Source organism: Papio anubis, chromosome 19 (genome assembly GCF_008728515.1).
Source record: "Papio anubis isolate 15944 chromosome 19, Panubis1.0, whole genome shotgun sequence".
NCBI lineage: Eukaryota > Metazoa > Chordata > Mammalia > Primates > Cercopithecidae > Papio > Papio anubis.
Genome location: NC_044994.1, coordinates 31,702,339 through 31,727,265, shown reverse-complemented (window position 1 = coordinate 31,727,265; position 24,927 = coordinate 31,702,339). Strand labels below are relative to the sequence as shown.

Here is a 24,927-nt window from a genome sequence, read left to right as displayed (position 1 = left end):
TCAAAACAAAACAAAACAAAACAAAAAACAAAAAGAAAGAAGCAGTCTGGCTGCCCTTGGCAGAGCAGGTGTGCTGCGCTGAGGGGAACTTTCTTCACCCAGGCTCCCCGGACATTCCAAAGCCAGCAGGCTGAACTGCAGATATGGTGTCTGCCCCCGCCGCCTTCAGTGGCTCCATCCCAGGGAGAGATCAGAGTTCTGTGCCTAACACCCTGGCTGGAATTGCTGAACTTCCCATAGGGACATTCCCCTCCCGCCTGGTGAGGAGAGATGGATTGGGGTCTCACATAAAGAAGCAGTCTTGCCATGATCTGCCACAGCAGCTGTGCTGCGCCATGGGAATTTCCTCCCAGTCCGGACTGCCCAGACTCCCCGGAGCTGGCAGGCTGAAACCGCTGACTTGAGCCGCAGAAATGGCAGCTGTCCCTCCCCCAGAGAACTCGTCTCAGGCAGTCTCCAGTCTGCCGCTACTAGCTGGCTGGCCAGTGGGTCTTTAACTTGTGAGCTGCAGAGGTGCCATGGGAGTGGGGCCCACAGAATGACACCGCTTGGCTCCCTGACTTCAGCCCCTTCCAAGGGGAATGCACAGAGGATCTCCTATCTCACTGGAATTCCCAGGGCTGGAGTATGCAAAACCTCCTGTCTCCATGCATGCCTGAGCAGCCGCCAAGAATCCACACAACTCTATGCTTCAGACCCAAGGCCTTGGTAGCATGGGGTCATTAGGGGATCTCCTGATCCACGGGTTACAAAGATCTGTGGGAAAAGCATGGTTTCCCCGGGCAAGGTCGCACAATCACTCACCACCTCCCTTGGCTGGTGTGGGGGCTCCCTAATACTTTACTTTTTACATGTATTTTCAGAATTCTTTTATGAGCTCTAAGAAGGTAGAAAATAATCATGCCACTAGATTAGATGAAAATATTTATGTAGAAATTGAGCAATTATCTATTTAGCTCAGATCCATAGAAACTGACATTCCCACAAGAATGGATTGTGGTTAGAATTCTGGAAGAGTAAGAACTGGTGAATATCTATGCTTTGTAAAAGAAGATTTAATGGTTTCATTTGCTTTAACAACATGCCTAGGATTGAATAGTGAGGGTGTACAAAAGCATCTTTGGGGCATTTTGGTGTCTGAAGATGGTGGGGAATGCAGTGCATGTGGATAACAGAGTTCAATTTTTACTTCAAATAATCTGGAAACATTCTGATCACCTCAGTCACTATTTGAGGACAAGAACAATGAGCTGGGAACCATGTGGGAGAATTGCGGCTGCTGAAGTTCTGTTCGCAGAATGAGTTTTTTACATTAATAACAAGGGGTTTCACCATCAAACTTTCGAGTTGCAAGACTGGTTTTCTGAGTGCATTTTTAAAGAATACCCATTGGAGATATTTGCTACACAATGTACCATAATCTGACATTCTTTGAAGCAGCCAACAGCAGAGAAAGATCAGAAAGATACAAACTTTTAAGACATTGCTCATTCTAGCTTACTTTGAACTTTAAAGCCTCTTTTTCAGTGATAACAGAGTCTACAATGGGCGATCAAACTTGGAAATCACAGCTTGAAATGCCCATCCAGATGAAGTCATGCAGAAAATGAAACAAATCTGGCAGAACAAGACTGTGGTCAGAGAAACAAGACAATGTCAAAGGAAAGGGCAACAAGTAGATAATCAGGACCAATTTCTTTTCTTTCTTCCAACTCCCTCTTTCTCCCCATGACCCAGTTTCCTGTCCAAAGGTAGGAATCCTAAGAGTGTACAGAAATAAGTCACATGCAGACCAGATTTGAAATACGCAGAGAATTCCGTGGAGACTCTGATGGCTAGGTCGCTCACTGTAGCTGCACACCCACATCCAGAAGTTGAAGGAGACAACTCTGGGATAATAAAGATCTAGGAAGTATGTATCTGCCATATATGAGTCAGAGCTTCAGAATTAAGCCACGTGATGATGAAAGATGTCTTGGTCCTCCTAACTGGTTCAGAACATCTACGTATGTCTCTCTTTTCACCTAAATTATACATTTGTTGAGACAAGGAGTTATCTCAGAGCTCTTAATGTTACCCCCAGCACCTTGTACTTATGGGGCATTTGATACGTGAATTTATTTTAGTAACCACTTTTGCATGTATGTGTGTATCTGTGTGTGTTTTGTTGTTATTTGCTAACAAGAATTTAATATTAGATGATAATTTTTCCCAATTAACTGGTATTCATGGAGTTTTAAGGTTTTTTTTTTTTTTTCTAGGCCACTGAAAACCTTCCAACCCATGAAATTTTTTCTCATCTTGCCCTATCTAGCTACACTTTGAATATTTCCTTGGCAACAATCATTAAGAATGAGTCATTTCTCTAATTCTTCTTTTCCAGGGCACCGTTGAGCTGTTGCAACTGTTCTGCTGGTAAGTACTTTTATGTGCTTGAGAGAAGTGGAGTGGAAACTAATTTTTCTGTGACCCATAATTTTATAATTTGTATTTTTGAGAAATAATCCATTTTCAAAGTGACTCTCCCTTAAGTCTTCATCTTTTGTTCTAACTTACTTCCTGTATTAGATTTGTCTTAAAATTAAATGAAAAGTGGAAGAGAAAAAATAGTAAAATCTCAGAAGTAAACATACAGCTTCTAAAAATATTAGAGCTGGGGACAAACTTGTTTGATACCTGGGAGCATAATCTTAGAGAGGTTGAGTGGCTTCTTTAACATAACATGGTTGTCTGCTAATGGTTACAACAGAATTCAAAATTCCTAATTGTTCAGTGTATTATCTAGTAACTGATAGTGGCTAATTCATGCCATAAAGTAAGTAGAAAATGTAAATATATATTAGGTACTAGAAAAACAAACTCTACTGAGGATGGTTTTATATTTGCATGTTACTATATTATAGAATACAATTATACAAAAAATGTATATAATACAATTTCATATAATTTTATAATAGCATTTAATGTTAAATGTGCTTTCATATACATTATCTCTTTTGCATCTTTTTTCCCATGAAATTTATATATTTTTATTATTCCCAGATTAAACCTCATAAATATAAAATGGTTAATAAGTGATGAATCTGAGATTTAACTTTGGTTTTTAGTTTTTTTTTTCTCTAGGAATCATGCCCAAAGACCCAGATTTCACCAGTTTTGTGGTGGAACAAAGTCTGTTAACTTTTATTCATGTCCTTGAATGGCCTATGTCCACATTCTTTCTTCTCAGGAGGTAGAGATTAGTTCTCTGCAGACTCCACAGCTAGACTGTGCATCTAGAATTATTTAAATGAATGTGTGAGGTGGCATCAACCCTTGACTTCATTCCAAACTGTAGCTGACCTTCACTTATATTGACCTTATTCTAAATTGGTCTATTTTTCTAAGTGAATTTAATATTATCTGTTAAATTTGTACAAATAGTTGGCTAGATTTTTTTGTTTTTTCTTTGTAAGAACAAAAAGAGGTAAACCAACAGAAAAATAGATAGAAATGAATAGAATTATATTTCTCAAATTTGACACTGAGTGGGAATTCATTTAATACATTTAATGGATGTTGTCTTTGTTTTGCTTTGCTATCACAGAACACCTGAGGCTGGGTAATTGACAAAGAAAAGACGTTTATTTAGCTCATGATTTTGTATGCTGGGAAATCCAAGAACATAGCACCACATCTGACTTGTTTCTGGGGAGGGCTATGTGCTGGATCAAAACACAGCAGAGAAGTGGAAAAGTGAGTGAGTGTGTGCAAAGAGATCATGTGGCAAGAAACAAAGCAAGACAGAATAGAGAAAGCGAAGCTCACTTTTATATCAACTTGCTGTCTAGTAACTAATACAGTCTGTGAGAGCAAGGATTCATTCACTCCCTTGGGAGGGCATTCATCTATTCATGAGACATCTGCTTCCATGACCCAAATATTTTGCACTAGGACCTACCTCTCAACATTGCCAGACTGGCAATTAAGCTTCAGCATGAGTTTTTGTGAGGACAAACCCCATCCAAACCATAGCATTCTGCCCCTGGCCCTCTATAACTTATGTCTTTCTCAGGTACAAAATATAATCATTCTATCCCAATACTCACAAAAGTCTTATTCCAGTGTCAACTGAAAAGTCCAAAGTCCATGTGTAAGCCTGTAAAATCAAAAACAAATTATTTACTTCCTAAGTTTAATAGTTTTACAGTCATAGGGTAAGTACTTATGTTCCCCAAAAAAGAAATTTGTCCAAAGGAAGGAGTAATAGACCCCCACACAAATCTGAAACCCAGCAGGGCAGACATTAAATTTTAAAGCTCTAGCATAGTCTTCCATTCCATGTGCTGTCTCCAGGACATACCTGAGCAAGGGCCAGATGCCTAAGGCCTCAGGGAATCCCATACCCATAGCTTTGCTGGGTACACCCCATGTGACTACTCACAGGTTAGAGTTCAGTGCCTGTGACTTTTTTCAGGCTAGAATTATACCCTGGTACTTTTACAGTTCTGGTATCATGGCAGCAGCCCTTCTTCAATAGCTCCACTAGGCTCATGGCTCTATGGTGGCTCTGGCCCTGTGACAGGTTTTCCCTGGGCTCCCAGGATTTTCAGTACATTTTCTGAAATCTAGGTGGAAGCCACCAAGCCTCCATAGCTCTTGAATTCTGTTCATCTGCAAACTTAACACCATGTGAAAACCACCAAGACTTAAACGGTTTGCACTCTCTAGAGTGGTAGTACAAGTCATACCTGGGACCGTTTGAATAATGGCTGCCCCAAGGATGTGGGGAACAGTGTTTCAAGGTGGGGCAGGGTAGTAGCAATCTGGGCCTGTTCCCCCAAAAATGTTTTGTCCTCCTAGACCTCTAAGCCTGTGATGGGAGGGGTAGCCTTGAAGAATTTTGAAATGCCTTCAGGGCCTTCAGGGCCTTTTTTCATTGTTTTGATGTATAGCACCCGGTTCCCTTTTACATATGATAATGTTCAGTAAGCAGTCTACTTGGCTGCACCTTTGGATTTCTCTTGAAAATAGTCTTTTATTCCCTATCAGACAGCCAGACTGCAAATTTTCCAAATCTTTTTGTTCTATTTCCCTTTTCTCTAAAAACTCACTATAAGTAGTTAGAGGTAACAATGCAGCAGCCCGAGCACTTTCTTATTTCAAAATTTCTTCCACCAGATGCACTATTTCATTACTCTTAAGTTCAGCCTTCCACAAACCCCTAGAGCATACACAAAGTGCAGCCAAATACTTACCCATAGTTAGAAAGGATTAACTTTCCTTCAGTTCCCAGTAAGTTTTTTATTCATTTCCATGTGAGACTTCATTAAAACAGACTTTGTGATTTATATTTCTTTATTTTTAATATTTAATTTATTTTAATTTCTATTTTACCATCTATAATTCTAGCAGCATTTTGGTCACAACCACTTAACCAATTTCTAAGAAGTTCTAAACTTTTCCTCACCTTTTTGTCTTTCTCTGAGCTCTCACCAAAGTCACCCTTAATGTTGTATTATTGGCAATGCAGGCTTTTTGTAGTCTGCTCCAAATTTTTCCAGTCACTGCTCCTTAACCAATTCCAAAGCTGCTTTATAGTATCTTTATAGCAGCATCCCACTCCTCAGTATGAATTTTCCCTCTTAGTCTGTTTTGTGTTGCTATAACAGAAAACTTAAGGCCACGTAATTTATAAATAAAAGAGATTTATTTAGCTCACAAGTCTACAGGTTGGGAGTTCAAAAGCATAGCATCTCATCTGTCCAGCTTCTGGAGAGAACCATGTGCTGGGTTGAAACATGACAGAGAAGCAGAAGAGTAGGCAGGCATGTGCAGAGAGATCTCATGGTGAGAAGGGAAATAAGAGAATATCCAGGAAGCCAAACTCATTTTTATCACAACCCAAACTCTGGTAACTAATTTAGTCTTACAAGAGTGAAAATTCACTCACTCCTATGGGAAGGCATTAATCTATTCAAGAGGGACCCCGCTCGTGTGAGCTAGATACCTTCTGTTAGACCACACCGTCCAATACTGCTTCACTGGCCATTAAACTTGAACATGAGTTTTAATGGGGACAAACCACATCCAAACCATAACAAATGTCATCTTCCCTAATAGATAGAATTCTTCATCTGAGAGGAGCCATTCACAGTGTATTTGGAGAATATTAAATACTTATGCATTAAAAATTACAATAAAATATAATCAGATGAAATTCAATGTTGACTATTCCTAATTTTTCTCTTTTAGGGCCAAAATTCATGTTATCAGAAAATACACTATTGGAGTCCCTCTGGTTTGAAAACATTGGTTAAAATATTACTGTCTCCTCTAAATAGTTGTTGAGTACCTCGTATGTGTCATGCACTGTGAGAGGAGTAGAGAGTCTGAAAGAGTTTCTGCACAGCGCTGTCTGTTCAGGGATGGTGGTAATTATTCCTCTTAAGGAGATTAAGATCTTTCAAAGAAAACAGAGACACATATAAGCAATTACTACATATTGTGGTTAGTGATATGATATAATACAGCAGGGACTCCAAAAGAACCCAAAGAATAGACACACAATCCAAAAAGGGAGAAAAACTGCAGAAAAATTTCTGGAAAAGAAGACCCATGCTCAGAAGCCTGGGGGACTGTTGGTCATTCTAGCAGAGGGATCACTGTGGACAAAGTACAAAAGACATAGGCAAACTCTGAGAAAATAAAAGGTATTTCAATGAGTCTGGAGTGCAACACGCAAGGAGGAAAGTGGTGCAAATTAGATAGGACTAGACATGGGGGAGATCTGACCTAAATAGTGATAAAGAATAGAATTGGAGATATTCAGAAATTGGAAGTGAGAGGACTTTCTGATTCATTGGATATTAGTGGCAAGGCAGGAATCTAGGGTGAGCTTTACATTTCTGACTCAGATAGAGGATAATTTGCTGTGCCCTTGACTGGGAGTGGGAATGTGGTAGCAGGGAAAAGAAGATCATTTCAGAAAGTAAAGTGTGCAAGGATTAGTGTTACTTGAATTGCCCCAAAATATCCCCAAGACAAGCAAAGGGAAACCATGTATAAACATGTTTTTATGCCCCACAGAAAACATTTTAAGAGCTTCATCCAGCCTATGACTTGAAAGTGTGTTGTAGAAACGTGAATGTAGATGTTTGGAGTCATTCACATAGGATTATTCTACCATTGCATTGGAAGGTGAAATGTTAGCATCTTTGTCTTAATAAGAGACATCTCTCTAAACACAAGTCTACCTTTTCCAAAATATGGGTAAAGCCCTTGTGTGACTCCCAGGCACAACAGAAATCAGATATATTATTGGCAGGAAACCAGCATAAGTACAGCCCCGCAGACCCACAGAGTTTGTTGTTTTTGACACTGCTTCTTTAGACTCTAACATCCGCTTCCCATTCCTACTAAGAGGTTGTCTGGTCCCTGAGGCTTTTCTGATCAACCCAATTGAACAAGCTAGTCTCCATCCTCTGAAGCCATGAATAATGTATGTCATTCTTAAACCTTGAGCATGGATTTCTTTGTGTTGTAGCTGCTTTTTGTTTTTCAGTTGTATATGTCTTGCCTGTCTGGTAGCCTGCTTGCTCTTTGAATCGAGTTATAATTTCTATACAGAACTCATTGGATCTTTATATCTGGCCATATAATAGATACACAATTAGACAGAGGATTTGCTAAATTATTTTTTTAATGATGCTTTATTTTGGGGCACTCATACTGGGAAATGTCATCAGTACTTCATATAGCTTCTTTAAAAGGTAACAGTTTTAATGAAAATACCAATCAATCTTCATGGCTGTTAAAGGGCATTGCTACTGTGTCTTAATAAATTTAAATGATCGGATGTTCTTTAAGAAAATCTTGCTAATAGAAGAAGCCTAGTTATTTCAATAAAAGTAATAGACAATGTTCTGCTGTAAGGAACAGAATTAAGAACCTAATTATAGTTCAACTATGCGATAGTAGGCTACCCAATTTATAAAATTGATGTGTTTCAACAGGCGTGGCGTTTTCTACTCTGTGTGAGTGCATGTGTGTCTCTGTGTGTCTGTGTCTCTCCATTTATAGCATTAAACTGTGTTTTACTTTAATTTGAAATAGCTTTATGTTAAGAGGTATTGTGTGCTTGATGCTGTGGGCAGGCTGGTAAGGATTTTGGCAAACACATATTCCTAAAAAGGGATTGTAACTTTATTATTGCACTATACCTCAAGGCCCTAAGACGTAATAGAAATGAAATAAATTTAATTTATTAAAACATAAATCCATTCTGCCTACCTTGTACTTTCCTGAAGTAGCCAAATATTCAGGATGGGATACTTACAACAAAAAAGGAGAACATGTACTGAATAGGCCAATGAAATAATAAAATTCGGAACGACATTCACTAGGTCAATCTGCCACCAAATGTTTGCCAATTGACCACTTGGATGTTAGCTTTATATTTTGCACCATTGGGATTGCCAGGAAGGCAAAAAACAAACAAACAAACAAACAGTTTTTTTTCCCTCAAAAATCTATATAGCATTTCTCGGGTATTGATGCTGATAGAAAGCAAAAAATTGTATGTAAATAGTATAAGATATAGAAAGAAATTAATGTTAATTGAGAATACATTAAGTGCCAAGAAAAAGAAGACCATTTAGTTCACATACGCACTATAATTAAACTTTAATTAAACTTTATACTGAGGAAACTGAAACTCATTTGATTAGGTAAGTTACTCAGATTCAAAAAGCTTGACTTTTCTGCTTGACTTTTCTGCTAGATTGCCTCGGTATAGGAGCTAAACTCTACAGAAAGGGAAGCGGAAGATACCATATACACTGATATTAGACAAATCTGAAGTTGATCAAAGTCCCTTGATTTCCCAATTAAAAAAAGAGCCAAGTGAAATATTTTACCCAATTTAAATAATTAAATGCAAGATTTGGGGGCTGTAACAGAAATATTCAAAAGTCTACTTAAAACAGTTTAATTTAAACTTAGTATTATATGCTTTTTTAATGTTACATATTTAAAATGTGTTTATCTGGTGATATTGCAGTTTTCCACTCTCAATTACATGAAAGAATTTTATTTAAACTACTCTTGGTCATCTTTAGTCTCATTAGCTTCACTAGAGCTACACATTAAGTCATTGGATACACTTCAGTTTTCCAAGGCTTACTATATTTATGGATGTCTAATATGTTTGAGATAGAGTAATTTTTTGTATATAAGTATTTTTACTTTCAAACAATCTCAAATTTTTGCAGGTACAATGCAGCATATTTTCTTTTCCTTAACTACTTGATAGTAATTTTTATTAGATTCCCCAATACCCCTTGGTAACTTCAGTGTATATATTTTTTTTATGAAAAAGGCATTTTTCCATATCAGGAGTCAGTGAACTGTGGCTCATAGGCCAAACCTCACCTGCTACCTGTTTTTGTAAATAAAGTTTTATTGGAACACTTCCACATTTGTTTACATGTTGTATATGACTGCATTTATACTACAGTGGCAGTTTTAAGTAGTTGTGACTGAGGCTGTATGGCACAAAAAGCCTAAAATATGTACTTTGGATCTTTACAGAAAAAAATTTGCTAATACTTGTCACACATAATACAGTACAACCATGAAAACTAGAAAAGTGACATTGCTGCATCACTACTTACCATCTAATCTATAGACTCCAGTCAAATGTCTACAATTGCCCCAGAAATATCCTTCAAGGAATCTTTTTCATTTACCTTCCATGTCTCTTTAGTCACATTCAATCTAAAATGCCTCCATGAAAGCCTTTCTTTGACTTTCATGACATTGACACTTTTAACCATTGTAGGCTGGTTATTGCAATTTGGGTTTCTTCTGAGGTTTCCTTGAAATTAGAGTCAGGTTATGCATCCTTGGCAGGACTGTCACAGACAGACACACCTGCTGGGTCCTTCCCATTGCACCTTGCATGTGTGCTCAGTTTGATCACTTGATTAGAGTGGTGTCCAGCAGACTGCTCCACTGGGATATCAGTTTTCTTCTCTTTGTATTTATTAAGTATTGTGTATTTTGACACAATATATTTTAATATATAATACATTATATTTATGTATTATATATACTACATTTGTATCTTATATAGATATAATTTATTATATATAATATAATAAATATATTAATTTATAAATGTATATTATAAATAAACAAATATATAATAAATATATTATATTATATATAATATAATAATTTATATATTTATATATAATATTTATATATAAATATATTATATAATAAAATAATTTATTATATAATATATATAATTATATATAATATAATAAATTATTATATATTATATAATTATTATATATAATATATATTATATATGTGTTTATATATTCTCAGAGCATGTATATATGTGTTTATGTGTACTTATATACATGTTTATGTATATACGTGTTTATGTGTACTTTTTAAAGAAGGTAGTTGTCTTAAACTGAAAATTATCTCAAAAGCAAGATCTTTTTTAAGATTAAAGAAATAACAGTTTGCTTATTGTGGCATTTCAGACACTGAGACAGGTGGTACATAAGAATCATGAAGACTAAAATATCAAACCCCTGTGTCATTTAATGAATCCTTTTAACTTCATTAAGTGTATGTTTAATGATCCCTATTCATGAGGCACCTGTTATTTTCACCCTGTAAGACAAATACATGAGAACATGTCTCAACATCACCATACAGCTCTAAAGAAACTCCTGTCCTCAAGTCTGAGCCTTCTGTGTTTTTCTTTTTAAACTCATACATACCCATCACTTCCATTACCACCTCTCATAGATAACAGTTGCTCCAAAAATATTTGTTAAATAAATGACCAAAGAATGAACAAATGATTATACACATGCTATGACTGGTCTTACAAGCCAGCATACTATATTTTCCAAAAGTACTTCTGACTAATTCTTTGGAAACTATATGTTGCACACACACTTGAGGGTTATTGAAAACTGCTATATAATTAAAAATATTGATTCATAGAAACATAAACCTAGAAGGGACAAATAAGCCAAGTTTCATTTGGTCTGTGTCTACAGCACTTTAAAAGGGAAGTTTATTTTTAAAAATCAAATAGGTTGTTTAGCATCCTACAAAATAAAAACCATTGACTAGATTATTTTTAAAAATCAATTCATTATCTTACAGCTGGGTAGACACACACTTAGAGATTTCAGACAGGTAAACTAAAACATAAGCACACACTCAGCTATATATCCTGAGATGCCCAGGGCCTAGCAAGCACACAGCATTTCTTTGTTAGCTCTTTGGTGAGGCTTACACACAGGAAGTTAAGCCTAAGTTTTTATATTTTTTTCTCTTTATCTCTCAAAGATATTTTTAATTTATTCTTCCTACCTAAATTCTGCCCTAAATCAGAAACATTCAGGGAAAACCAATCCACAGGCATTTTCTTTAACTTCTCCTGTGTTTCATCCATCTGTGAGCTAACTAGAATGAATTCCAAAGGCTTGGAAAGGATTAGGTTAAGATATAATCTTGAAAATACTTAATAAACATAGGGAACTGGAACACATAACATTCAGCCAGGAATCCAACTGACTTCTACTCAAAGTGGCCCCCTACGATAAGCCTACAGACTTGCAGAGCATGAATCCACAGATTTGATTATATTATCCCTCCATTTCCCTAGCCACAGGGGTAAAGCTTTTGCCTGCATGTCTCAGTGCCAATCCAAACAATGATATGACTTACCACTTACAGCCATGGTGCGTATTCCTCATCAGAAGGCTTTATGAATGGGAGCTCATTAATCAAGCAGTCATCCCAAGAGGCAGAGCAGAGGCAGAATCTGAGCTTGGAAGGTGTCCGGAAACTGCCAGGTGCAGAAGCCTGCATTTACTCGCTCGTTCATCAGTGCCTGGGTGTCAAAAGGGCTTTCTAAATAACTATGCTGACTAACACTCCAATTCTAGTTTCTGCATTTCTACCTATTTCACAGCCTGTGCCTATCAGCTCCAAGACAGATCCTAACCTTTGCCTTTAGACAGACATCCGTTTGGAATCCATCTTTAGCAAATATTAAGTTTGTGGGTTTGGACAACTTAGTTGAATGTTTTGATGATGAATTTTCTCATCCGTAAAACTGGGATCTTTATTTTCTGGGGTTGCTGAGAAAATTTTATAAGATGACATAAGCAAAGAACCTACCAGGGTCTGATTACATGGCTGGCTTTCTAGTAATTCTTTAAGAAAAAGTGTGTTATAATTGCTTTCCTGAAGCACTCTCATGTCTCTCTTATTTTGGTCACATCATCATCGTCATATCTCTTTTATTGAGTGTGACTTGTTGCCATCCTATTGCATATGTGGGGAATGTGTGTATGTTTATGTATGCATGTATATATATATGCATAGTAAATTGCCTTTATGTATACATAGTTAAGAAACCTGGAAGGGACTATGATTTATGTGATTTATTCATGTTAAGCAAATAATATTCACATTAACTCTGTGAATAAATATTGTTCTCATTTTACAGCTGAGGAAACCAAATCTGAACAAGATTAAGAAACATGAACAGTATCAAATGACTAGACAATATCTCAGCTGAATTCAAATCATCCTTTTTAACTCCACCATCTACCTGCTCCATCTGAGAATCACTAGCCACTCAATTAAGTCACTTAACATCTTATATTAGTTGCTCATTTCATTTGGGAGCAAGGAGAACGGGGTTCTCATTCTTCAGCCAATGAGCTGGAGAAACCTGTACAAATAATTTAATTCCTTCAGGCCTAATGTCTAATCACTGAAATGTAAGAAAATAAGAAATAATCTTTAAAATTCTTTCAGTTAAATAAAACACTGATTCTTAATACATATCTGAAAATATACTAGAAACTGAATGTGCAAATTAGGATAATGAATTGCACTCTAAATTTAAAATGCAGGAAAAGATGTATTTTATTTCTTATTTATACATATATATTATTTCAAGAATTATATATATCAACATGCTTTCTGTATAATAAAAATGTGTAATATATGTGTTTTGGCCCTTGTAGTATACAACCATTTTCCATCAAAATGTTCATCTAAATATTCACAACCACTCAGTGAAGAAGACATGGCAGGTGCAATGCCCCTTTTGAAGATGAAAACACCAAGTCATTGAGAGTGTGAATGAGCTCATGTTTGTGAATATAGTGTGTCTTCCTTAGGACTCAATTACTCCTACAGTGAGTTGAATAGTGTTGCCTCCCTCTACACACATAAAAAAGCCTTCATTTCCAACTGAAATTTCCTAATGTGACCTTATTTGAAAATAGAGTCTTTACAGATGTAATTAATTGATGTAAGATGAAGTCGTATTAGATTAGGGTGGGACCCTAAATCTAATGACTAGTGTCTTATAAGAAGAGGAAAGGAGACACAGACACACTGGGAAAGAGACTATATAATGAAGGTGGCAAAGATTGAAGTGATGCAACTGTAAACCAAAGAATGCCAAGGGTTTCCAGCATCCACCAGAAACTAGGAAGTGTAAGGGAAGGATTTTTTCCCCAGAGCTTTCAGAAAGTGCGTGCCCTGGTGACACATTGATTTCAGACTCCTAGCCTCCAGAAGTGTGACAAAATAAATTTCTGTTGTTATAAGCCACTCAGTTTCTGGTATTTTATTACATCAGTGCTAGGAAAATAATACAAATACCAGAAGGTAGAAGTCTCAGCACCATGTTTTCTGATGATGTGAGCCTAGACTAGGGTGAGGACAATGAGGATAACACAAGTGGATAGATGTAAAGAATTTATTATTTCCTTCCACAACCATGTACTGAAGTGACTGGCATGATCTAATACATGATTTTAAGAGACTGTTAAAACAAAGGAACAAAGTTGGAGGCAAGGAAGCCAGAGGGAAGACTGCACAGCAATGCATTAAAAAGATTATGGTGGATAGATACAGGTGAATAATGATGAAGACGCTGAGAAGGTTGCTCAATTTATAATATACTGGTGTCAAGTCATGGGCATAAGAGAGCCACAATAATAGAAGTTTAAGTTAAGAGAAAGGAGGTTTGAAATTGAGATTTTAGAGGGGTGAGGCTATTGATGGTGGTTTCGACAATGGGATTAAATGATTGAAGCAAGATGGAAGAAGAAACATTTGAAGTACAGAGGCAAAACAAAATAAGTCAAATTTTTAAAATTTCATTTTACTATGGTAAGAACACTTAACATTCAATCTACGCTCTTAACAAATTTTAGGTGTACATTATATTATTATTGATGATAGGCACAATGCTGTACAGCAGATCTCTAGAGCTTATTCTTCTTGTGTAATTGAAATTTATGACCATTGATTAGCAATTTCCCATTTTCCCCTCCCTCAGCCCCTGGTAACTACCATTCTACTACTTGATTCTCTGAAGTTGGCTATTTTAAATAGTTTCTGTAAGTGGAATCATGCAGTATTTGTACTTCTGTGATTGGTTTATTTCATTTAACATAATGTCTTTGAGATTCATCCATATTGTTGATTATTGCAAGATTTTTTTCTTTTTTAAGGGTGAATAATATTTCATCATATTCTTCTACAATAGTCCCTGAATATGGCTGAATAATATAAGTCATCGCTTCCTCAGCTTCTAAAGGGCAAACACTGTGTCCTAGTCATCTTTGCATTACTCATACTTGTCATGATCCTGTTACTAAAGAAGTTACAAAGTGCTTGCTGTAGGATTAAATTATTAGAATATTATCTATGTCTGATTAAACTGATTTCCAAAAGAGTTTCTACTTCAAGTAATTAATGATGTGCTAGTGTTTTAACACTTGTAGTGTAACTGGAATTAGACAAGATCAATATACTTACATGCACACACACCCCTACTGATTCTGCACTTTGGAAGAGCACAGTGTAATTTCCCAAAGTACATAAAGCAGAAAAGGAGGTAGTGTGGCTGTCTGTGACCCAAGGCACAGGGATTCTGCTGTCAGCATGAGCTTTCATGGAAGAAAAAGGGGTTGAAAGCCACTTTCTCCATAAGTAGTATTTTTATGTATTATTCACAGTAGCAAATAATTGCAAAATGTCAACATTTCATCTTCCTCTTAAGAGCTTCTTTAGATTAGTGACCTAATTAACCATTAAGAAGAAAAGGTTTTTTAAGTGTAAATATGAAAAGAGAGAGTGTTTCTTAGCAGTAATTTGTGATCTTAAAATGTCACAGGCAGGCACATCACGGAGGTGCTACTAACCAGCAGTTTTCAAAATATGACTCTGTGTCAAAAGAGTGTGCTGTGGATTTGTATTTTTTGTCTTTATTCTGAAACAAGCAATGCAAATATAGATATGGTTGCCTGAGAGATTTCCTTCTCCTTTTGAAAACCCTTCAACATTTTCTCTGACAGCCTAGGAAAGGTTGTTTTTAATCTGTTTAATATGAGGCTGTATTCTCCACAGATAATGACATATTTTCTCTTTCACTTTCTGAGCATATACATAGGAAAAAATACAGAAATGTCTCTCCTAACACACACTACATTTACATATATATACACACCCCCCTAAACACGGCATATATACATTCAATGCACACATACATCACACATGCACAGACACACAGCATACACTAATATACAACCCAAATATGCATATATAACACATATAACTATGTGCATAACACGCATGCACACATTTATATGCTGTCACATACATACCACATGCATACTTATATAACCATAACATCTACATGCACACAATCAAATGGCATATTTACATATGAATTTTAAAGTCATCTCCTTAAGTCCTGACACACATGTCAAGGTGTGACATCTCCTGGGAGATCTCAGCTGGAAGCATTTCTGGAACAGTCTTTCTCACAGTTGACAGTAACCTGACCTTTTATTCAGACGGCCCACAGGGACCAGGAATGAGCAAGATACATAAAATGGGAAAACACAAACAAACATCTACAACCATGTAGATTTCTTTTAAAAAGGTCCAAGTCAGCTTTAAATCCATTCTACCTGGCTTGCATCTCATATTGAGATAATGAAGTTCTGTTATCAGAAACAAATATGTTTTAAGAACCTGCCTCTCTTTTGGGGGTGATGATCAAAGGCAGAGTCTAGATTATACACTATATTATACAAATCAACATAGATAAAATTACTTTGCACTGTTTTATTACAGCATGAAATTTCTAAAATCTTCTCAAGTAAACTCCATCTCAAAATGTCCTTCCATTGTTACACACACACACACACACACACACACACACACACACTCTTTATAAATAAACCTTTTAAGAGTGTTTGCTTTTTCTATTTTTGTAACTACTGCCTTTGTAATCACCAAGCATAAATAGTGGGTACTAATAATTTTTTGATGAATAAATTAATTCAACCTTAAGAATAAGAATTCATATTTAATTAAAGCATCAAATGGTAACTATAATATGTAATCTATTTAAAAACTACTGAGACCTTACTAGGAGCCAGGCAATATGCAGGACGTTACTAGATGGAAAATATGAGAAAATCCTGCCCTGCAAGAGCCTTCAGACTCTTGGGAAAGACATAATATTTAATGTTAGTGCTAGGATAAGGGAAGGCACAGAATACTGCTAGAAAAACAGAAGGGAAATCTAACCAAACTTTGAGAGTCAGCAAACTCTTTCTTCATCTCAGGTCCTTCCTTACTTTCTGAACATAACTTTATTTCCAGAAGCAGGTACTTGAAGGCCTACGATCTGAGGCAAAGAAAGCCATATTGATGGTGAGGAATCAGAAATACACATTGTGGTATCACAATGTCTGCAAAGGCTTGAACTTCCATTCTAAGCCCACACTTTGTGGCAATTTTTGACAGGAAAAAAAAATAAACTGTTTAAGAAGCCATTTCAGATCTCAGTTTGGATGATGTAACAATAATTCAGCTGTGAGACCAACTTGACTTTGTTGGGATTAATGACATCCCTCTATTTCTTTGCTGTGCTTGTATGAGTCCATTTTAATGCCTTTCTGGGTTAGGCAAAAGTTATATTGACAGAAGGCAGATCATGGCTTTTTAGAGGATCAAATGAGGGCAAAAGTTATCTACAAATGGGTATGAGGGAATTTGGGGCCATGATAGCAATACAGTATATTCTGATTGTATGGCTGCAGTTACACATCTTTATGTTGTGTTCAAATCTCACCTAACTATATATTTAAAAAGGTAACTTTTTTGTTACCAATTTATTATTTTATTTCAATAGGTTTTGAGGGAACAAGTGATGTTTGGTTAGATGAATAAAATCTTTAGTGGTGATTTCTGAGATTTTGGTGCACCCATCTCCCAAGCAGTGTACGCTGTACCCAATGTGTAGTCTTTTATCCCTCACCCCCTCCCTTCTCCCCCCAAGTCCCCGAAGTCCACTGTATCATTCTTATGTCTTTGCATCTTCATAGCTTAGTTTCTACTTATGAGTAAGAACATGAGATGTTTGGTTTTTCATTCCTGAGTTACTTCGCTTAATGATCTGGAGTTCCATTCAGGTGGCTGCGAATGCATTATTTTGTTCCTTTTATGGCTGAGTAGTATTCCCTGGTGTGTGCGTGTGTATATATATACACACCACATTTTCTTTATCCACTCTATCTGACTGATGGGCATTTGGGCTGGTTCCATATTTTTGCAATTCGCCAATTGCGCTGCTATATATGTGTGTGCAGGTATATTTTTCATATAATCACTTCTTTTCCTCTAGGTAGATATTCCCCTATTTCTATGCCCTGTCTGTGTCCCTGTCTTAGATCTCCAGCTCTCATTGAGGGCTTCAGCTGCTAAGAACATTTTGTATGTGTATGTGAATATGTATCTGTGTATGTCTCTGCATGTGCATGTGTCCTTGTGTCTAGATGTCTATGTGAGTGTGTATGTGCATATGTATGTGTATAGGTTTGTACTAAAGCACTTTGCTCATGACCAGTTGGTTCCAGCATGTACCTTGAGTGACGGAGCAATGCTCACTCCAGAAGTCACTGGATTGCTCTGGTTCAGACACTGGCACTTCCAAAGGTTAGATAAACTAGTTTGTGCCAAGCCATCTCTGTGGAAAGGATGATCTCTAGAAACAGCACAAGGAGAACATGTCTTTATGAGATTGAGTACACCAGCAACTAAAGGGACTGAAGTCATGCACTCCACTTCTGAGCTGATGGCCACACCCAACTCTTACAAAAAATAACCTTTCTCTCCTGCACTCTTAGTAGTTTGGCCAATTGGCTGGGCGCGGTGGCTCAAGCCTGTAATCCCAGCACTTTGGGAGGCTGAGACGGGTGGATCACGAGGTCAAGAGATCGAGACCATCCTGGCTAACACGGTGAAACCCCGTCTCTACTAAAAAAAATACAAAAAACTAGCCGGGCGAGGTGGCAGGCGCCTGTAGTCCCAGCTACTCAGGAGGCTGAGGCAGGAGAATGGCGTTAACCTGGGAGGCGGAGCTTGCAGTGAGCTGAGATCCGGCCACTGCACTCCAGCCTGGGCGACAGAGCGAGACTCCGTCTCAAAAAAAAAAAAAATCAGAAAATTCAGAAAATTCAGGCATAAGTTTGAGTGACAATAGGGACAAGAGGAAAGTCTCAGCCACTGGTCTAGCAAGGTTATCTATGATAGCTGCTTGTTGCAGGAAGCATCAATTGAGCACGTTTACATGTTCAGTTCTGATATTTTCTCTAGAAGATGTTATTTTTTTTCCTCCGAATTTTAGGTAAGAGACAAAAGACCAGTTGGGACGGCACAGATGTTGTTCTTCCTCTTAGGGTTCCCCATTGGTTGTTTAAATGGAGATTACAGTGGGCCCCTAACCAATGTCATCATTTCATGTTTCTTTGCTCTCAGAGAGGTTTGGTAATCCTTGATTTGAAGGTGGTACTATTTATAGTACTATTCATATCAGGAGTAAGGAGAGTCATAAGATGCTGAGGATTTGGGGGAAAATGAGCAAACAAAAATGCAAGGAAAAAAGTTCAGATGTACATATTAGAAATTCTCTGGGTTCTGTCTCTTAAAGAAAAAGGAAACTTACCTTTCATAACTTGTAAAAAGAAAAAAATAAAAGAACCAAAATTCTTGGCCCAATAGCCTCCTAGCTCTACCGTCTAGAGGGCTCTGTTTGAAGTTGTGATAGCCCATGTGTGGAGTAGATAATGTCACTATCCATGAGAAAACAGCAATACGCTGACTTCACACACACTCTAGACTCCTGTAACCAGGCAATGTATAAGCAGATCGTGCAAGTAAAAGATTGGTGAATCCCAACAGCAGAGACTGCTTTTCCCCTTTATTGAGTAAAACCAGATGGAATAATCCTCACATAAAAAGCAGCCAGAAATTCTGTACCAATTGCCTGAATCCTAATCAGTTTTTTTTTTCCTCATGGTTATGGTGTACTTCATTCCAATTTCAAATCTAATCTCTTTTGGTTACTGAGCAAAACTAGGTGACTCCTCTGAACTCCTGGTCTGTAGCAAATGAGGGAAGATGTCCTCACTGAAAGCCCATTTTCCCTCCCATCAGCAGTGATTAAAGTGTCTCTTATTACATTCTATTAGTTACTGCAGAATGTATGTCAATTCCTAGGTTAGTTTCAACAAAACTCATCTCCCCAGAGATTTTCAAGTATGAATTCCAGCAATCATTAATTCAATTTACAGTTTATGGAAGTGATACATTTAAAACTATGCTTCTTGTGGAAACAGATTCCCAAAGCAAATTCATTCTTGTAATAAAATGTATGTCTTTTTGAAATGATTTTGCTTATATTCTTGTTCAAGCAATTTTCCTGCCTCAGCCTCCCTAGTAGCAGGGATTACAGGCATGCACCACTATGCCTGGCTAATTTTTATACTATTGGTAGAGACGGGGTTTCACCATGTTGGCCAAGCTGGTCTCGAACTCCTGACCTCAGGGTGATTTGGCCTCCCAGAGTGCTGGGATTACAGGCGTGAGCCACTGCACTCGGCCTGAATTTCATTTTGCAAGGGGTGCAACCCTGTTGATTTGGGCACTGAAGACACTATATTTTCTGTTCTAGCAAAAACTTTACACCAAATCTGTCTTTTTCTCTTCACCTCCACTGATGACCAATTCAGCCATAATCACTCACCTCTCAGCTGGGCAACTTCAAGACCATTTCAACCAGTCTCCAGGTTTCTAATCTTGGCAACATACCAACCATTCACCATAGAAGCAATTACTTAGAAACATGTAACTTCCCTGCCTGAACCTTACCAATGACTTCTTATTTCCCATAGAATAAAATCCAATGCCATATTTTGTACACTGCTAGCCTCCCAGGCCTCCTGGTGAATGATACTCTACCTTTTCCATTGTATGCGCTCTTCCTGGTTTTCTCTGCATTTTTCCAACAGGAACTCATTAGTTCCATCTTTAGGCTTTGCACTTGCTATTGCCTTTGCCTGAGCTTAAACTTTCTGGCTTCTATGTACCATGCAAGCTGGAGGTCAAATGCCCTCTCCTCAGGGAAGCCTTCTCTGATCTCCCATTTGAGAGTAACTTCTCAGCCAATCCCTGTGACATAACCCTTTGCACTGTCTTTGTAGTACTAAGGGCTATTTGGAATTATGAGTACACAGGCAGTGACACCTAGCCATGGTATTCTCTCTATAGATATTTTAGGAAATTTGATCTGAACTTCTATCATTGGATTATAACTTTATTAGTTATACTATTAATCATTTGATATATTGTCTATATCTAAGGTTCATTCCAGCCACATAATCCCATGGTTGAACATAGAGTTATTTGGAAAGATTTTAAGACACAATGTTTTCCAATAAAAAAATTCTAGTATGCTGTCAAAGCATACGGCTTGCACTAGGCAAAGAATAACATGATTGTGAGCATAGAACAGACCAGGCTCCTAGCAATATGCCATAAAAATTTGCCACTCCACTGATATGTGACCTTTATAGCTTGTAGCTTTTAAAATCATACTTTTACCCAGTGCTGCATGTCATGCTCATTAAAATAACAATTAACCCTATAGACTGCTGAGTGGCATTAGTATCTTTTACAAGAAAAGCACATGATTTCATTTCATGCAAAACAAATATAAAAGGTCATGCAAATAACTCAACTGTTTTCTTTCTATAAGTCACCATATGAGCTGGAAGAAAACCAGCACAACTTAATTCACAGGAACACAAGCCAACAACTTCATAAGGAAGATAGAGGTGAAGGAAATAGAGGCATGAAAATTTTACCTGTAGGGTGACATAGTAAAAGATACAGAATTGGGTTCCAGTAGCCATGTCTGAGAGAGATGGATGGAAATCCTCATCTGTGCAGGGATGAAAATTCAAACATCCCCAGACTGGATGGATTTATCTTGCTACTTTGTTAAGCAGCCTTGCATCCCTGGGTCATTCGCATTTGCATTAATGACTCTATATTAATGTAATAGCTTTATTACCACACATAACCATTATTTGATCATCCAGTTCACAAATAGGTGTTTCTGTTTCTAATAATAATAAAACTGTTTGAACTTGAAGATGTTGGAGTTAAGCTAACAAGTCCAGCAATAGTTAAGAAAAGACTCATGAATGAGATAAATGGAAATATTTTATATATAAATAGTTGAAATAGAACTCTACTGTATACTATCATTTTTATGAAAATGCAAAAACAGAGAGGTAGTTGCATCTTTCAAACCTGACATTCTTTAAAAATAGGTATACTAAACAGCATGATAAAAACTTAACTATGGTGATACATGTTCAATTTCAGAATTGTTTTCTTTTCCAAGTGGTGAAATTGTGGAAAATATTCTCCAAGACAGATAGAAGATTTCTAATTGACAGATGCCTGTTATTTCCTGTAGCAATTATCTGTTGTGGGAATCTTCAGACAATTTAGCACGTAATTAAAATTGTATATAGAACTATTATTTGTTTAAGCTCAGTTTTATGGATGGAGTTAAAATATTAATAACATTGTATTGTTGTAAAAACTTTTAAGTTCACATTGTGTAATTTCCCATCTAATATGAAGTCACTGTATGGTATAGATATAAACTGTGGTTTGTTTCTGCTGTAATATTTCTAGTGATGGGGTCATCATCATCTACCAATTTACGTAGTTCTAAGTACTTTAGGGTTTTTGGCATTGAAAATCAAAGTCCAATAGATTTCTCTGCAACCCACTCTTTCTGCGATCTCTGAGAGTACTCTACTCCTCTTCCGCATACAACTCTCCAACTATTTAAGGACCTGTTTTGCAGTAAGCATGTCAATCATTCCTCATAAGACAGAGTTTCTTGTTTCTTAATTACAAAACTAGTCTCCATTTTCACCTCTTGTCTGAATACAATTTTTAGTGCATTTGATTTGTAACGAAAATATGGTATCTGGAATTGAGTGAAGTTATTTAACCATGGTCTGTGTCCCTTCTTTTTTAAGATACCATAATTCTATTAATGTAACCCAAATTTTTTTAGTCTTTATATAGTTACATACTTCGTCATTGGCTCATATTATTTTGCAGTCAAACTGTCTTTTATTATTTTTCTAATCATAAGCATGTAACTCTTGCAAATCTCCTCACCAGAAGGTGGTGACTGTGCTTAATACAATGCCCAAAGGAGCCAGGATGTGTTTTCCTCATCCCTTCTGCCTAGCATAGCCTCATCTCATTTCCCACACTGTATATCCACTGGACATTTTGCTCCCTAATTGTGTTTGTGCAATTTATTCTTATTTACATACCCAGCATGATTGCCTACAGATTCTATCTACCTCAATCTTACTGGACTTTTAAAGCTCATATCAAGTGTTTCCATCCACATCATATTTCTTTTTTTATTTTTTATTTTTATTTTTGAGACAGAGTCTCACTGTATTGCCCAGGATGGAGTGCAATGGCAATCTCAGCTCACTGCAACCTCTGCCTCCTGGGTTCAAGCTATTCTCCTGCCTCAGCCTCCTGAGTAGCTGGGACTACACGAGTGCAACACCATACCTGGCTAATTTTTGTATTTTTAGTAGAGACGGGGTTTCACCATGTTAGCCAGGATGGTCTCGATCTCCTGACCTCGTGATCCACCCGCCTCGGCCTCCCAAAGTGCTGGGATTACAGGCTTGAGCCACCGCGCCCGGCGAGATGGGGTTTCACCATGTTGGCCAGACTGGTCTCAAACTCCTGACCTCAAGCGATCCACCCGCATTGGCCTCCCAAAGTGTTGGGATTACAGGTGTGAGCCACAGCGTCTGGCCCCATGTCGTATTTCTTGGTGAGAATAGTCCATCGTGTTTTATTCTGTCCTCTGAATTTTCCTAGCTGAATAATCCATTCCCTTTGAGATTAATCCCACACAGTTTTGTATTGTAATTGAGCTTTTTATTAAAAAAATGTACTTTGGCAGCCCAGCTAGGACATAAAGTGTTTGACAAAACAGATTTTATTCTTTCAATTTTTCTAAATATACCTAATGAAGACTCAGGAAATTCACTCCATGAATACTTTAAAACTGGTAACAAAAATGAAAAAAAAAATATTGTCTATCACTGTGGCTTGAAGAAAATTAGACTTGGGTTTCCACCTTGAAGGAACCTTGCCATATATTTATGAGACCTTCTCTCATTTCATGATAATTTGATCTTTGCATTAAATGCTGGTCTGCAGAAGGGATTACAGAGAGAGAGAGTAGTTCCAGCACTGTTGCAAATTATCTATTCTGTTCATTATCAAAAATATAATGTTGCTTGTTGGGCATTGTTTAGATTTTTGTCCCTTGGTATATATATGCCATTTGATAGGTTTTAATGTAGGAATATGTTTTGCATAATGTAATTATGTCTTGCATAATTCTGGCTAGATTCTGGGTATTTTCTTTTTTCCTAAAGATTCTAAATCTTTATGTATGATCTTCTCTAAAAAGCACAAAATATATGTGCATGTGAGTCCCTGTGTGTCCACATATATGACATTTATTGAATGCCTACTGTGCACCACGCACCCTCTGCAGGATTTACTGGGATTGCTTTCACTTTGTAGATTAGGAAAGTGAACCTTGAAGGAGCTAAATAACTTCTTCCAAGGTCACACAAATAATATGGGGTGAAGCTGAAATCTGAGGTTCACATCCTTTCTGTCTTACTTGACTTTTTTTTCACTCGGCTACATTGTTGGGACAGTGCTAAGGGAGAGAGAGGAAGTTACAAAGTTAGTTTATTATTAATAAAAATAATTGAATTTTAAGTGTGTATTTTTAGACCCAGGTTCTAATTTCTAGAAACCCTGAGGAATCAAAGGTGATTCCAACACAGTCCTTGTACCTTGTGGGCACTAGATGTTAGTTGAGTGTCTTAGTCATGCGGGCTCTCTAAGCATGGGTTTACAAACTACTTCATGGGAATATTTATGACCAGGTAATGAAATTCTTCCTTACATTACTGGTTATGATACTTGCAAACCTCAAATGCACTTGAATGGATTCAGAAATTGTAGGAGTTAGAATCCCATGTGGTATTCTGGTTAGGAAGGAAGCAGTAGAATTTTCAGCACACATTTCTAGTGCCTTTTTCTGTGCCTCATCGACCTTTCTTTCAAAGTAGGCAAGAGCATGCATTAACCCAAGCTGCACTTTAAAACCTCCTGAGAAACAGCCACACACTGGCACTGGATTGGCCAGGAGTCTACTTAAAATATACCTATTGAATGATGGAAGAGTAGAAAATATTCTCCAGTCTCTTTTTTTATGTAGTGATTTGAGGTGATAATGTTTTATTTTGATTTATTTGAATTTCAACATTTTAACTACTTAAGACCAAAATTGCCAAATATTTTTATTGCCTTTGCTTTTGAGGACGGCTTTTTTGAAAACCTGTCTTTGATGCAGGGCTGGTTTCCCTCTCCCTATGGGTG

General features: G+C 37.1%; 1 long non-coding RNA gene across 1 annotated transcript in view; it reads left to right on the top strand.

Moving 5' to 3' along the window:
* LOC116271469 overlaps positions 1-24,927 on the top strand; it is a 283,076-nt gene that overhangs the window by 51,600 nt on the left and 206,549 nt on the right. The window contains exon 2 of the long non-coding RNA XR_004180055.1: positions 2,384-2,415. This is a non-coding gene — a long non-coding RNA (uncharacterized LOC116271469). The remainder of the gene's footprint in view (positions 1-2,383; positions 2,416-24,927) is intronic.